Source organism: Callorhinus ursinus, unplaced genomic scaffold (assembly GCF_003265705.2).
Source record: "Callorhinus ursinus isolate GAN/ISIS: 27379988/994484 unplaced genomic scaffold, GSC_fseal_2.0 scaffold25, whole genome shotgun sequence".
Taxonomy (NCBI): domain Eukaryota; kingdom Metazoa; phylum Chordata; class Mammalia; order Carnivora; family Otariidae; genus Callorhinus; species Callorhinus ursinus.
The window spans coordinates 31512662-31527352 of record NW_027397087.1 but is presented as its reverse complement, the minus strand read 5'-3'; the positions used below and the strand labels follow the sequence as shown (position 1 = coordinate 31527352).

At 50.6% G+C, this 14691-nt stretch overlaps 1 long non-coding RNA gene across 2 annotated transcripts; it reads right to left on the bottom strand.

Moving 5' to 3' along the window:
* Positions 1-227: 227 nt before the first annotated feature.
* LOC141370067 (uncharacterized) lies at positions 228-14475 on the bottom strand. 2 transcript variants are annotated; one of them, XR_012373764.1, is made up of 3 exons: positions 14345-14475; positions 483-716; positions 228-379 (listed from the first exon to the last, which is right to left on the bottom strand). It is a non-coding gene; the product is annotated as an uncharacterized lncRNA (long non-coding RNA). The 2 variants fall into 2 exon arrangements; XR_012373765.1 differs by lacking the exon at positions 14345-14475 and adding an exon at positions 1331-1467.
* Positions 14476-14691: the final 216 nt, after the last annotated feature.

Below are 14691 nucleotides of genomic sequence, written 5' to 3'. Positions count from 1 at the left end.
GAGGAACGGGCTTGGGAGGGGGAACTGGGCACAGTAGGAAAATGGCACTGTGCTGGAGTGGCTTTAAAATGGGGACCCCATTTAATGACCTCTGTATTCTTCTCTAGTGGTTTTACTGCTGAGGGACTCTAATTCCCCATGAAAATGATGGCGTTGGAGTCCCTGGATGACCACCCTTACCACGCCCTAGCACGGTGCCACAGATATAGCCAGTTACAACTGTGGAGTGCGGTACATGCCTTCCCTTCACTAGGAGAGGAAAATGAGTCAGCGGAGGGCCTGCTGCCAGGATCTTACAGTCTAGGGGAGGCCAGACGCCCACTCACACCAGTGGGAAGGTGCTCAGGAGCCTGGATGGAATCAAAGGATGGTGCTTCTCCTGAAACGAGCGAAAGAGAGAGAAGGAACGCATGGGACCCCAGGCCGAGGGGCCAACATATACAAAGAAGAGGGACGCTTAAGAAATGGTAAGAGGAACTTACCAAAGTGGGAGGCAGATACCGAACAGGAAGAGTCAGCGAGGATCAGAAGTGAAGGGTCTGCATGTCAAGCGGGTGTGTTTGACTTTATCTTACAGGTGCAAGTTTTCAAGCAGAGTTATGACCAGTTCCAATTTGTGTTTTATCCAGATCTCTCACAGTTTGTGAGCACTGTAGAGGATGGGTTGGAGGCAGGAGATTTTAGAGGCTTCAGGAGCAGGAAGTATCAATGCTTGACTAAAGTTAGAGCAAAGAGAAATATATTTACAATGCTTTCTTAAACAGGATGATGGGAACACAGTGTTAATGATCTTTTTTATATGTCAGTTCATTATGAAAAAGAAATTTTTTTTAAGATTTTATTTATTTATTTATTTGAGAGAGAGAGACAGCGAGAGAAGGAACACAAGCAGGGGGAGTGGGAGAGGGAGAAGCAGGCCCCTGGCCGAGCAAGGAGCCCAATGGGGGGCTCGATCCCAGGACCCCGGGATCACGACCTGAGCCGAACAAAAAGAAATTTTAAAATTAAAGTCAGTGAATACAAGCTCCAGGAGGGTATAGATAGCAACAGCTAATAATGAAGATTCTTAGGCACTTAATACTGGTGCTTAATAGGCACTATTCCTAGGATTTTACACGTATACATATATTTAATCCTCACAGCCCTACGAGGTAGGTGTTACTCCCAAATTACTGATGAGGATAATGAAGTACAGAGAAGTTGATTATCTTGCCCAAGGTCACCCAGTCAGTAGGGTGTAAAGTTGGGATTCAGCGGTCACACCCTTAACCAGGGCTTGTTCGCCACGCGGGGCCTGTTCACCACCATATCCGCAGCACCTGGCACACACCAAATCTACTGTAAGTTTTCGTTGAATGAGCCCAGAGACGTTCAGCAAGTTCTTTTAGGTCACACAGTCCTTCAAGGTGAGGCTCCCACGGGAGCCCGGTTGGCCGGCTCCTGGTCCAGCACTCCTTCCGCAGCCTGGCCACACCCCTTCTTCTCTCTCCTGTTTGTCGCCAGTCTCCATTCTCAGCTGTCCCAGGATCACCATGCTGGCAGCAGAGCCTGACTCAGCCAGACCAGCGGAACCAGGCAGGCGACCACACTCACGGCACGGGGTTGAGGACACAACCCAGGGGGAGGCGGGGCCGTACGTGGGGCGGGGCCGCACATGGGGCGGGGCTACACTGGGCGGGGTCTGTGGCAGGGCGGGGCTGACGCAGGCAGGGGCAGCATCGCCCGGAGAGCTGCAGGAAAGCTCCGCCTCCTGCTAGGGCCGCCCGGGCTCGCTACTGGGCTGCCTGCCGCACGCTCTCCGAGACCCAGCTCTTTGCGACCTGTTTTCCAACCCAAAATGGCAGTGCCCCCACAAGGGCCTAGGCCGGTGGACCCAGGAGGAGCTGCCCCAGGAGCCTTCCTGCACAAAGCGCCGGATGCCAGGGCCACCCAGACCCAAGGTTCTAGGCTCAGGGCCTGGAAATACCCGCCTACTAAAGCCGTGGCCTTCGGATCTTCAGTTTCCCTGTCTGTAAAGTGTGGCAATTGGTAGGGGCGTGACTTTCCACTGCTTGTGCCTTGGAGGCTTTGGGAGAGGAAACAGACCCCTCCCTGCCCACTCTAGCAAGGCTTCCAGTGGTTTTCCAATTGTGATACACAGACAGCATTAGCAGGATCCCCTGAGAACTTGTCGGAAGAGCAAATTCTCAAGACCCACCCCAGACCAACTGAACTCTGGAGCTTGGGTCCAGCAATCTGGTATAACCAGCCCTCCAGGTGATTCTGCTGCATGCTCAAATTTGAAAGCTATTATTAATCTGTTATTTCCCTGATTCTGGCTTAAATCACCATCTTTCTTGGGCACAGAGTATCATCAGTGGCTCCCTCCTGCCATAGAATCAAGCCCAAGCCCTTCTGTGATCCCAGGCCTTTCACAGCTCACCTTCCCACCGCACTCACCCCCTAGAACCACCACCAGCCCCTAGGACCCTCCTAGACAACTCAATAACTTGTCTACTTTTTTTTTGAGAGAGAGTGTGCTTGTGAGTGGGAAAAGGAGCAGAGGGAGAGGGAAAAGCAGACTCCAAGCTGACCATGCAGCCCGGCATGGGGCTCGATCTCAGGACCCAGAGATCATAACCTGAGCTGAAATCAAGAGTTGGCCCCTTAACTGACTGAGCCACCCAGGCGCAGCCCTCCCTACCCCCCAGAGCACATCCTGCATGTATTTTCAGGCCCTTGTAAATCCCTTTCTTTAGACCAAAACTCCCGAGTTTCTCCCTTCCAGGAAACTTTCCCAGAATGCCCAACTCTTGATGCCATTCTCCTGGGAGTCCTCAGTCTTTGCAGTCCTGCTCAGAGATAAGCATCGGTTGGTGTCTGGTTTTGTTATGGGTTAAATTGTATCCCCCACCAGCGCGCCCCCCCCCCGACCCCGGCCAAAATTTGTATGTTGAAACCCAACCCCTACCCCGTACCTCAGAATGTCACTCTATTTGAAAATAGGGCTTTTAAATAAGTGATTCACTTAAAATGAGGCTGTCACTGGGGTCCCTAATCCAATATGATTGGTATCCTTTTAAAAGAGGAAATTTGGACACACAGAGAGACACAGGGGATGTGTGGCCACAGAGAAAAGACCATGTGAGAGACAGCAAGAAGGAGGCTGTCTCTAAACCACAGAGAGATGCCACGGAGGAAACCTACCCTGGGGCACCTTGATCCTAGACTTTCAGCCTCCAGAACTGTGAGAAGGTTAATTTCTATCGTTTAAGACCCCAGTCTGGTATTTTGTTATGGCCGCCCCAATAGACTAATACAGATTTTCAAGTGGTGAATGGCATTTTTCCCAAGGGGTCTCCCCTTTCTAAATCTTACTCCTCCTCAGGCCATGGTGGCAGGCTCTACCATACCCCCCTCGCATAATCCCGGGCCCTGAACAACAGCCAGTTAGCCGGTGGGGATCTCCGGCTCTCCCAGGGAAGCAGTGGGTGGACGCAAGCAAAGGCAGACGGAGGCTGTCTGCTTCCTCTGTGTCCCAGCCTCACCAACGGCTTCTGTTTCTCAGGGACAGTATGCTTAGCATTAAAGGGGCCCAGACACAAATGTTTTTGCAGAAGTAATTTCCAATTAGTGGATTCCACCTCCTTGTGCCCTGCCTCTCACCCCTTCCTCAACTCAAGACACACTGTGACAGGCACAACTTCTGTTAAAATGACCCACCTAGGAAACCAGAAACTGTGGTTCAGTCATGGAAACCTGGGCTCCAGACCTGGCCCCTAATCTGCTGTGTGGCCCTGGCTTAGTCACACCCCTCTCTGGGCTCCAGGCTCGCCTATGAAAGGAAGAGCCTGGGTGAGCAGACACCAAGCACTTCGGGAAGCAGGTAAGAGGCTCCAACTGAGCAGAGCAGAGGGTGGGGTGGGAGGCAGGCGAATCAGGTTGGAGGAGAGAGAAGCAGCTGAAATGTAGAGATCCTTGAAAACCACGCCTGGGAGGTAGGAATTTCACGGATAGGCAGTGGGGAGCCAGGGCAAGCTTCTGAGCAGTAAGGGGGCCAAGCTGACCCTGGACAATGGCCCATGCCCCTGCCTTCCTAACTTCATTCCTGGCCACACTCCCCTTGTCGACTCCTGGCCTTCCTGTTCCTCCTACAACATTCTGAGCCCTTTTCCACCTCGTGGCCTTCACTGTTGCTGTTCCCTTTGCTAGGAAAGTAGAAGTCAAAGCAGCAGACCCTTCTAGCACTAATGTGCCGGGCACTGTCTAAACACTTCACCTTGGGCGCCTGGGTGGCTCAGTTGGTTAAGCGACTGCCTTCGGCTCAGGTCATGATCCTGGAGTCCCAGGATCGAGTCCCGCATCGGGCTTCCTGCTCAGCAGGGAGTCTGCTTCTCCCTCTGACCCTCTTCCCTCTCGTGCTCTCTATCTCTCATTCTCTCTCTCTCTCAAATAAATAAATAAAAAATCTTTAAAAAAAAAATAAAATAAAATAAACACTTCACCTATATTAATTCATTTACTCCTCTCCACGACCCCGTAGATAGTTATCCCCATCGTGCAGACGAGCAAACGGAGGCATAGAGAGGAGGGACTTGTCCAAGGCCTCACGGCAGTGGCAAAACTACGATCTGAAACTCTGGGATTCACTCTGATCCCGCTGGAATGGCTCCCGGCCCCCTTCACCACCCAGTATAAAGTCGCCCCCATACACACCTCACCCCTCTTACTTCCTGTGTTTTCATCAGAACGTTTGTGCCCCCTGATCTTTTGCATTCCTTTGTTGGTCCCTATTGTCAGAATTGTCCATCACATTGTGAGCTCCAGGGGAGGGGGGCAGGGCAGGACTTTCTCTCTTTTTAATTATTTAAATTCAATTTCGTTAACATATACGGTATTATTAGTTTCAGGGTAGAATTTAGGGATTCATCCGTTGCTCATTCCATCACGTGCCCTCCTTAATGCCCGTCACCCAGTTACCCCATCCCCCCACCCACCTCTCCCCAGGACTTTCTCTTGTTCACGGCCGCATGCCTAGCTCCCAGCACAGTGCCTGGCACAAAGTAGGGACTCAATAAAGGTTTGTCGAATGACTAAAGGAGCAGGGATGTGCGTGCGCAATGGGGAAGCTCAGCTCAAGCTTCAGTGGACCTCTAGCCTTTCCTGAGCCCCCAACCCCAAGAGAAAGGATGCCCCTCCTGCTTTGTGTTCCCCATCCCACCTCCCACACACGTGTGTCTCCCCACTGGACCATCCACCACCGAAAGACAGCAACCCTGTCATGTCGTCTTAATACAAATAACTAACACATTCTGTGAGTACCACGTGTCAGGCATTGTTCCAAGGTTTCAGCATGAACGCACTTGCCCTTTCTAAGGATCCTGTGAGATGTGTCTGGCTGTCCCCATTTCACAGGTAAGGAAACCGGGGCAGAGAGAAGTTAAGTACCTTGCCCACAGTCATAGGCCTAACGGAGGGCAAGTCCAGGATTTGGATTCGCGCCCTCCAGTCAGGGCCCCTTGTCCCCATGCAGCTGGTAGAGCTGCTCTCCCCAGGAGCTCTGGGTGGGCCTGGGGCCTGGCCGGAGCTCACAGGCTGGCCAGCACCTCTTCCTGACTACACACAGGCCTGCAGGGCCTCAGGGCTACTCTCGGAGCATGTCTGCATCTGAAGCCCAACGATGGAGGCTGTGCCCCTGAATCCACTGGGGTTCCCAGTACAGGCTGAGAGCTGGCAGGGCAGTGGTTTCTGGACTATATTAGCTTCCCATTGCTCTGTAACAAATGGCCACAGACTTCCTAACGCAGATGTCTTACCTTCAGTTCCGGAGGTCAGAAATCTGCCATGGGTCTCTAAACTCAAGAGGTCAGCAAGTCCGTGCTGCTCCTGGGCCCGCTAGGGAATAATCCATTTCCTTGCCTTTCCTAGCTCCCAGCGGCCTCCCGCACTCCCTGGTTCAGGACCTCTTCCTCCACCTTCAAAGCCAACAACAGCAGATCAAGTCCTTCTTACAACGCGCCCCTCCAGCTCCGCTCCCTTCCTCGGGCCTCTCTCTCCCCTCCTGCCTCTGTCTCCCATGCTTCAGGACTCTTGGGATCACCCTGGGCCCATCCAGATAACTGAAAATAATCTTTCCATCTTAAGATCAGCTGATAGTAACCTTAATTCCACCTGCAACCTGAATTCGCCATCTCCATGTAAACTAACAATTCACAGGTTCTGGGGATTAGGATGTCAACCTTTGGGGAAGATGTATGGGGAAGGGGGCAGCTTGATTCTGCCTACCACACAGGTGTTTCTCAGATTGTTCCTCAAAGCTCCCCATCCATAAATATCCAGGAGATCACTGGAGCATCTCCAAAGGCCTGACAGTGAGACAGCCTGGGCCCCGGTGTCCTCAAGGCCTCCAGTGCTGGGGCAGGTAGGAGGCAGCGGCCTCCCTCAGAGCAGCCCATCTGCAAGGAAGAGAACACAGGGGGGCCGGCCAAGGACTCGCGGTTAAACCACTTGGCAAGAAGAAAGTTGCCCCTCAGAGCATTTTCACCTGTTATCAATAGCTCACCAGTCCTGAGCTGGAGGCCATGAAGAGACTCTTCTCCCCATTGTAAAGGGCAGGAAAGCGAGGCCTGGAGAAATGAGGCCACATGCCCAGTGTCTTGCATGTCGCCCACGTGCACACGCCCTGAATTGTCTCCTTCTTCTCCTGCAACCGCGTGTCTCACGATAAGATACATGCCCCATCCAGGTGGCCAGTCCTTGAATTCAGATCAACGGGACCCTCCTTGCCTCCACTGTAATGTTTGGCTGGGCAAATTTTAAGAAAAAATCTGACACCTAAGAGAAACTGGAGGGGTTGCATGGGTCACGTCTGCCAAATCTTGGAGGTACATTTTTCCATTCCCCAATGGGGTTTTTTTGTTGTTGTTTTGTTTTTAAGATTTTATTTATTTGGGGCACCCAGGCGGCTCAGTCGTTAAGCATCTGCCTTCGGCTCAGGTCATGGTCCCAGGGTCCTGGGATCGAGCCCCGCATCGGGCTCCCTGCTCAGCGGGAAGCCTGCTTCTCCCTCTCCCACTCCCCCTGCTTGTGTTCCCTCTCTCGCTGTGTCTCTCTGTCAAATAAATAAAAAAAAGATTTTATTTATTTATTTGACAGAGAGAGAGAGAGAGAGAGAGAGAGAGCACGAGCAGGGGGAGGAACAGAAGGAGAAAGTCTCCCAGGAGCCTGATGCGGGGCTCGATCCCAGGACCCTGTGATCACGACTGGAGCAAAGGGCAGACACTTAACTGACTGAGCCACCCAGGCGTCCCTCCATTCCCCAATGTTGGACATTTCAGAGAAGCAAGGTGCCACATACACCAACACAACACTGCACACACATACTTCCATTCTCCCAAGAGGCCCAGAAAAGCCTGTGGTCCATCTGCAGCCAACCGGACTCCTCCTTTCTGGTCTGGACGTTTTTATTTCTTTTTCTTGCCTGACTACACTAGCTACAAACTCTAGTACAATGTTGAAAAAAATGGTGAGAGGGGGCAGCTTTGTCCTGTCCCTGATCTTAAGAGGGAAAGCATTCGTCTTTTATCATGAAGGTAGGTGTGCATTTTTTACAGATGTCCTCAATCAGGTTGAGAAGTTCCCTCCTGTTTCTAATTTATTCAGAGTTTTCATTAGGAACGAATGTCAGACTTTGTTTTTGGGCACAGGCACCATTCTGAGTCCTGTAGAGCTCCACGTACTATTCTTTCTAGTCTTTAGAGGTTCTTTCCTGGCCACAGGTAGCTTTCTCACACGTGTGCTGATCAATATGCAACCGATGACTAGAGGGAAATCTGACTTTACCCGTGTGGCTCCCTCTTCTCTAGTACCCTTCCCTGGGAACCTTGGCTTCCTTGGGCTCCCAGATCCATCTTCTCAACTCAAGGTGACTGCTGAGCTCTGCCTGGGTCACTGTCCCTTTGCTGTGGCCTGGAAAAGCTCTCCAGGCAGTAATCTGGGGGCAATCATAGCTCAGCTCATTTGTTTTCTATCACTGTCCTATATTGCCTGATAGCCAACATTTTGACAGCTATTGTTTCTTATATTTTGTCTGATTTTCCCCTTATTTTCAGGGGGCAAGGCAAATCCAGTTCCTGCTACCTGAAAGTGAAAGTGTCAGTAATCAAAATTGGAAATCCGAATTTGAAATTTAAACCAAAAAAAAAATGCTACTATTTAAAATAGCATTTAAAAATATTCAACACAGATAAACCTGGGCGTCTGGTGGCTCAGCTGGTTAAGTGTTCAACTCTTGATCTCAGCCCGGGGTCTTGAACTCAGGGTTGTGAGTTTAAGCCCCACGTTGGGCTCCACACTGGGCATGAAGCCTACTTAAAAAAAAAAAAAAAAAGGAGATAAATCGAACAAAAGATATGCAAGAGCTGTACGGTGAAAATGACAAAATAGTGTGAAGAGGAAATGAAAGCATAGAGAAATAAGTGGAACGATACACCGTCTTCACGTATCAGAAAACTCAATATTGCTAAGATGTCAACTCTGTCCAAATTCACATATAGATCCGAAGTAAACCCAGCCAAAACCCCAGCAGGCAATTTTTAGTTGAAATTGACAAGTTGATTCTAAAATCTATAGGGAAGTGCAAAGGACCTAAAATAGCCAAAACAATTTTGGGGAGAAAAATAAAAAGCTGGAGGACTCACACTACCTGCCCTCAAGACTTACTATAAGGCTACAGTAACAAGGACAGTGTGGCATCACCCTCAAGATAGCCAGAGATCAGGGAAACAGAAGTGAGTCCAGAAATGACCCACATGTAAACGTTCAATTGATTTTTGACAAAAGTTCCAAGACAATTGAGTGGAGAAACAAGAGTCTTTTCAACAAATTGTTCTGAGACTATTGGATATCTATATGCCAAACAAAACCACAAAAATCTTTCATCCATGCCTTGCACCAAATATAAAAACTAACTCAAAAAGGATCATAGACTTAAATGTAAAACCTAATACTGTGAAGAAACCTGAGAAGAAAACACAGGAGAAAAATCTTCGTGACCTTGGATTAGGCAAAGATTTCTTAGGTAAGCACCAAACATGATTGACGCAAGGGAAAAAAATGACAAATTGGATTTGATCGATCAACGTGAGAACTTTTGATCTTTGAAAGGCAGTGGTAAGAGAATAAAAAGATGAGCCACAGACTAGGAGAAAATACTTGCAAATCAGATATTTGATAAAGGACTTGTACCCAGAACATATATAGAACTTCTCATTACCAAACTTTGGTAATGAGAAAATTAACAACCCATTTAAAAATGGGCAAATGATTTGAACAGACAGTTCACCAAAGAAGATATACAGATGTCCAATAAGCAAATGAACAAATGTTCGATATCATTAGTCATTGGGGAAATGTAAACTAAAACCACAGTAAGATATCACCACACACCTATTAGAATGTCTAGAACCAGAAAGACCAGTTATATCAAGTGTTGATATGGAATAACTAGTATTTTCTCGTGCCGATGGTCTGAATGAAAAGGACCAACTGCGTCGGAAAACAGTTCGGCAGTCTCTCATAAAAGTTAAACGTACATCTACCGTGTGACTCGGTGTCCCATTCCTAGCGAGGTATTCACCCAAGAGTAATGAAAGCTTTCTGTTCAGACAAAGACTATATGTGAATTTTCATAGCTGATTTATTTACAATAGTAAGAAACTGGAAACATCCCAAATGCGCATTAACAGATGAATGGATGAACAAGTTATGGGATATCCATTTGAAGGCATACTACTCCACAATAAAAGGGAATGAAAGGTTGATGTATACACGCCATGGATGAGTCTCCAAATAATTGCGCTGAGTGCAAGGAGCCTCACGCACAAGAACATATATATACTGTCTGAGTCCACTTATATAAAATTCTTGAAAGTGGAAACTAACGTATAATGACCTAAAGCAGCTCAGTGGTTGCCTCCTGGGGACTGAGGTGGGTGTGGGGAGAGAAGGAGAGAGGGAAGGATTTACCAAATGGCATGAGGAAACTTTTGGCAGTGATGGACATGTTCATTTTCTTGATTACGGTGATGGTTTCATGAGTGTAAACATACGTCAAAACTTATCATGTTGTACACTCTAAGTATGTGCAGTTTATTGTATGTCAACCACATCTTAACAGAGCTGTTTTTAAACACAAGAGAAAGAAACACAGAGATCAGTCTGACCTGGACTCTGCTTCCAGGACCCTCGTGGGGGGTTGTAACCTAATCAAAGCCTGAGGCTGGAAAGGAGAAGCTGGAAGGGCAGAGTTTACGTCCAGAGCGAGGGTGGGAACAGGGCCGAAGACTCCAGCCTTCAGCGTTCCTGAAGTCACCCTCCCACGTGAGAGGCTGGCTCTGCCTTATCTCTAACGGCCTTCTCTCTCCAACATTCTTTCATCCTAAGAAGTTTCCAGCCAAAAAAGACTTCCTGAAATTGGGCAGGGACTGAGGAGGCAAGAACAATAGCAGAGCCCCACTATGGGACCAGGCGCTCTGCGCACAGGACTGGATTTAACCCTCCCATCACCCTGGAACGAGCTAGCTATCATGGTCCCGTTTTGCGAGGAATGGGAAAACTGAGCCTGAGCAAGGTGACACGGCTGCCCCGAGGGTCGCAGCTGCCCAGACCCCCAGCCACAGCGGGCCTCTGGGGTGTTCACATGCAGGCAGGAGGACCCATGCTCGGCAGCGCCGTTGTGAGCCTTTTCTCAAGCCTGGGCACTCTTACTTTGGAGCTCCTGCCCACTCAATATGAGGCACATTCAGCCCACAGATCCTATAATGAATATGATTTTGATTTTGACTGTGTTTATTCATTTCATTTGCACTGTTCTTATTGTACCGTTCTTTTTCCCGGTTGCAAACATTTTCTTAAGCTCTTGCGTTCTCACGGCCAAGTGGCCCTATTGGCTGGGGAATCTTTTCAGGGTGTGTTGGGGGTACCGGCTTTGTGGACGAGGACTCGAAGACCCAGGTCTGGGCGTGCCTGGGTCCTGGGGGCAGTGCCGTCGGGAAGCGTGGTTTGCATGCGAGCTGTCTGTGCATACTCTCGCTCCACTGCCATTCCTGCGTGACCTGGGGCACACTATCCCACCTCCCTGAACCTCGGTTTCTTCTTCTGTGAAGTTGGGGTCGTAGTACCTACCTGACGCGGTCAAAGACTAGAGCACGTTGGGCTGGACAGGGTTTAACGTCCTCTGCTGCGTGGAGACCTGTGAGACCTACTTCAGGAACAAGTATCTGAACAGATGCCAGGAATCCCGTCAGGTCAGCCATTTACCAGCCCCTGGACTCTGGGTGTGTTCCTTTAGAATCATCTTACCTTATCAAGTCACAAGTTCCTGAGTCACCCCCAGCCCCGCAGCCAGCTCCCCGGCTGTCCCCGCCGACGTGCTTCCTGTAGCCCTCCTCCACCCGCCGCACATTGTTCCCTCCCTGCCCCACCACATTCAGGGACATTTTGTCTCCCAGGGCCTGGCGACTGTGAGCCGCTGGGAACAGGAACTGCACGGAGGCCCCCAGTCATTTCTAGGAAGTCCACGTGGAATGGAAGGGGACATGTCAAGCGGCGAGCCTATCTGCCCAGCCGAGACACCAGCTTCCAGCCACCGCCCCGGACCTCCGACGTGAGGGGGAGATAACAAGATCGGAACAAGGGACACCAGGCTGGCCGTGGGGCCCCCTCTGTGCCTCTATAGTCGGAATGTTCACTCTTCTGGCAGGGTCCTGGATGTGCCGTTAAGGGGGTTCTGGTTATGGAGAGGCCCAGGGGCCTAGGGGAGGGGCCGGGCAGCCTGAGCATTAGAGCGGGGAGAAGGGGGGGGGGACATTGGCATTAGTGATTTATAGCGCATGTGTAAGTGCATTGATATTTTAACCATGGGTACGGACATGCCCACGCATGCCAGCTGAAGGGCAGCCCTGCAGGATCAGGCCCCTCTGCCTACTCAGGTGCCACCCCCTTCCAGGAAGCCCTCTCTGATCCTACCACTCAGTATTGGTACTCTTTCCAGGGGCCAGGCTTATGCCCACCACAGCACTTGTCACACCACGATCCCCGATACCCATTCCCTCATCTGTCTGTCCCTTGAGATATTCTGGGGAAAAGAGCTCAGGCTGTCTTTTCCATCTCTACCTGCATGAAAGGGGCCACATTTTTTTTTTTTTTTTTAATGAATAAAAAGCATCCCATAGGTTCAGAACCACTCAAGCCTGGGTTCAAAGGCCTCTCCTCTCATAGTTACGTGCTCTTTGGGATGTTTGTCAACTGCCTCGTGCCCCAGTGTCCCCCTCCAGCACATGGGGTTAACGATGGCTGTCTGAAGCATCCGTCGGAACCATCTGGGTGACGTGTCTTTCCCTCTCCTTTCACTAACCCTTGGATAAAACTTGAGCCACCCCTGCCACAGGCCCAGACAAAGGGGTAGCCTTGGCTTTCTGGATGGAGGTGAAGGATCTCCCGAGAGACCCCACCTGAACTTGGCTGCCACACATCACCCACCCCGGGCCACCCCCACCCCACCCCCCCACCCCCCGCCTTGTGAACGCCGAGGCCTTAAATTGTGCCGTTCACTGTCATCGTAATGGGAGCAACTGACATTTACAAAGGCTCAGGGAGTCCACAAGCCCTGACCGAATTTTCACATGTACCCTGTAACATCAGTAACAGGAGCCTCCCGTTGTACAGATGAGAAAATGGAGGCACCAAGAGTCCCACGGCATGAACTACACAGACATGACTAAGGGTGCTTAGAGCTCCTGCCCACACACATTGGCATTTTGACCCGAAAGAAGCCCAGTGAATGGACCAGTGGGATTTCAGGCCAAAGGAGTGGCAGAAAAAACTGAGCGGATGACAAGGGGGCTTCCCCAGGCTTTTGAAATCTGATCCCACAGGTGCTCAGGCCCTCTCTACCTATAGTCAGACCTGGAAAAGCAAACCACACATCGTGCCTTTGCTGACTCCCTGGCTCTGGGAGGATCCCGGAGAAACTTGGCCCAGGGTCTGTACCGAGCTGGCTCTCCACCCTTCATTTTTATAAGTTCAGGCAGGAGAAAAGGCCGGGAGAAAAATCTGCTACTAATAAGGAAATCAATTAGCTGGTGTGCGTGTCACGAAATGCTTCAATAAAGATCTGCCTTTTGGGACTTTTTCCTCCCCCTTTAATATTTTCCCCCAAAGAGACCTGGCTGGGTCCAGAACGCATTTCCAGCGTCCTTCTGTCAGAGAGAGTCGACGCAGCTGCGTCTGGAGCTGATTACCAAAGGGATCTGCCCCGCCACCCTGCTGGCATCATGGGGTCAGCTGGGGTCCCCACCTCTGCCCGGCCTGCCCACGCCACATCCTGATCAACCAGGCTCCAAAGAGGCTTCACGGCCCTCTGACACGCAATGACACGCATACACACAAGTCTCTCCAGATTGCCCACACATAATCATGCACACACACGTCCACATACACACACAATCTCTCACAATCACAAACTCACAGACAGCCCAAACTGCACACAGACGCCCCCATAGCACAACCTACATATATGCACACACACACACACAATTGCACACATACTCACACTCAGCCCAAACACACATAGCCCCTGGTCTCCATACACATCCACAATCATGCACACATAGCCCCCACACACGTACTCTCACACACACAATTACACCCACATACTCACCAGCCCCCACATCCAATCACATGCCCAATCACACGCACACATAATTGCCCTCAATTTCATGCACAATCACACACCCATGTACTTGATGTGGGAACCCAAGAATAGGTGAGCTGGGACGCATCGTCAAACTCTTCAATTGCAACACCCTTACCATATATCAGTAGGGAAACTGAGGCCCAGAGAGAAGGCGTGAATTGCACAGATGGCACCTCTCTACCCTTACCCATCCAATTAAAGGCATCTTGGGTTGAGAAATACTGACCCGGGGGTCAGGGCTGAGAGAAGGCGCGAGAGAGGAACTCATCTGGAACCCAGCCCCCAAAGAACTTCAGCCAAATCTTCTAATGAGGGAATGTAAAAATAATAATCAGGAAGGAATTCACAGAGCCCCATAATTCCCCGGACCGCCGCCCAGCCTTGAGAACAGCAGAGGCTAAGTGCAAAGACAGTGGCCTTATTGGGAAGACAGATCAGGCTTCCTGAAACGTGGCTCTGCCATTCACTTCCTGGGTGACCAGGGCAAGGTACTTCATCTCTCAACTATAAAATGGGAATGAGGCTGACCTCACAGGGTCGTGGGGAGGGATAACATGTTAGCGGCTCTGGAGCGTCCAGCACGGTGCCTGGCAGGTAGCGGCTACTCACCCAGTCTACTTCCTTTTCCCTCCAGTCCCTTACTCAGGTCCCTATTTCAATGAGTGACCTGGGTGAGTCCCTTCCCTCTCCAGGCCTCCCCCTTCAAGGGATCTCTGCTCTCCGTTGAAAGCTCGTGAGCAGCGGGGGCCTAGGTGGTAACCAAGGTGATAGCCCGGAACTTGCCCCTGAGCCCCCAGGCCTCCAGGTTTGAGGGGAGCGGGTCGCTTGCCCCTCAGAGAGACGGCCTGGAAGGGAACTCAGCCTTTGTCAGGCCCCCGCCCGGGTGAGGCTGGTATTTGAAATATTCTTCTGAACAGTTGAGAGACGCTGGGAGGTCTCAGGGCAAGCTGGGAGGA